Below are 1,633 nucleotides of genomic sequence, written 5' to 3' on the forward strand. Positions count from 1 at the left end.
GCAGTTTCTGACCCCCAACAAGCTAGGAATAATTCTCCAATCCTCTGTCTTCTGCCTTAAATTGGAAAGTAGAATTGCAGGTGAATTACCTGTAAAAATCATTTCGTGGTTATTTTCTGAGATTCTTCCTTTCAATGGCTGTTGATCTATGGTTATTTGACTGGCTGAAGTAAAGGAAGCCACACACTATGAGTAAGAAAGCAAATCCATAGTTCTCCACGATAGGCTGAGGGATTATTCCACCTAGAAAGGATGTTTAGTAAGGAAACTGAGGCCCAGAAAGTGATAGAGCTAATAAATGCCAGAGCTGAGACATGAACCAAGGTCTTAAAAAGTAAATTTGTTATTTTAAATAATTTTAGACTTATAGGAAAGTTGTAAAAATTGTTCTGAGAGTATATGTATACCATTCACCCAACTTCCTCTACTATTAACAATTCCATAACCATAATTTGAGGATCAAGGCCAGAAAATTAACATTGGTACTATCAATACTATTAAACTACAGACCTTGTTTGAAGTTCATTAGTCCCCCCTCCCCCTCTCTCCCCCTTCCCTCCCCCCCACAGTGTCCTTTTTTTGTTCCAGTATCCAATCTGGAATCCCATTGCCATTTAGTTATTGTGTTCTCTTGGTCTCCTCCAATCTGGTAGAGTTCTTCAGTCTTTGTCTTTCATGACCTTATCATTTTGGAAGGAGTACTAGTGAGATATTTTGTAGAATGGCCCTCAGTTTGGGTTTGCATGATGTTTTCTCATGATTTGATTGAGATTGTACATTTTTGGCAAGCACATCACAGAGGTGAGTGCTCATCTCAGTGCAGCATGTTAAGAATACATGATGTTGAATGTCTTATTTTTGGTTATGTTGACCTTGATCATTTGGTTAACATGGCATCTGTCAGGTTTCTCCACTATAAAGGTACTATTTTTCCCTTTGTAATTGATGACGTTTCTTGGAGGAGATACATTTATTCTGTTAATGTCATGTTTTCACTTAAACTTTCACCCATGGATTTTAGTATCTACCTGTGCATTTTTTTTTCTGTTTTTAAGTTTATTTCTGAGTTGCAAAGATTATTTTCCCTTCCCCGTTTTTTAGAATTTCCTGGATTCCCCCATTCAATCTTGGCTGCCACAACCAGACAGACAGAAAGCATGAGGACCTTCTTTTTCTTGCATCTGTAGTAGAAACCTTTTAGCAGCAGATATGAACTGCTCCAGGGCTGTAAGAGATGCATTTATCTGTGAATCTTGCTTGCAACAGTGGTGTTTGCCTAATAGTGATTTTGTATTTCCCTCATTCCTTTCTACACTTATTGATTGGGTAATCTCTAAGAAAGAGCTGTCCCTTCTCCCCTACTTTATTTATTTATCATCATCTATTTATATTGATAAGTATGGACTCATGAGTATTTATTTAGATTTATGGATGACAATCCAATCTTTGATTATTTATTTTGTGGCTTAAATTGTTCCAACTTTCACCATTGTGAACTCCTTCAACTTGGCTTCTGTATCCTTTTGACATAGTCCTATCATTATGGTGGGACTTTTTGCTGTTGTTTGTTTGTTTTCAGGACATTCTTATTTTCTGGCACCACAAGATGTTTCATTTAGATTTTTCTTGCCCC

At 36.9% G+C, this 1,633-nt stretch overlaps 1 pseudogene; it reads right to left on the minus strand.

The window, feature by feature from the left end:
- Positions 1–1,105: 1,105 nt before the first annotated feature.
- Positions 1,106–1,240, minus strand: LOC131277625 (small nucleolar RNA SNORA31; annotated as a pseudogene).
- Positions 1,241–1,633: the final 393 nt, after the last annotated feature.

This window comes from Dasypus novemcinctus, unplaced genomic scaffold (assembly GCF_030445035.2).
Source record: "Dasypus novemcinctus isolate mDasNov1 unplaced genomic scaffold, mDasNov1.1.hap2 scaffold_197, whole genome shotgun sequence".
NCBI classification, from domain to species: Eukaryota; Metazoa; Chordata; class Mammalia; order Cingulata; family Dasypodidae; genus Dasypus; species Dasypus novemcinctus.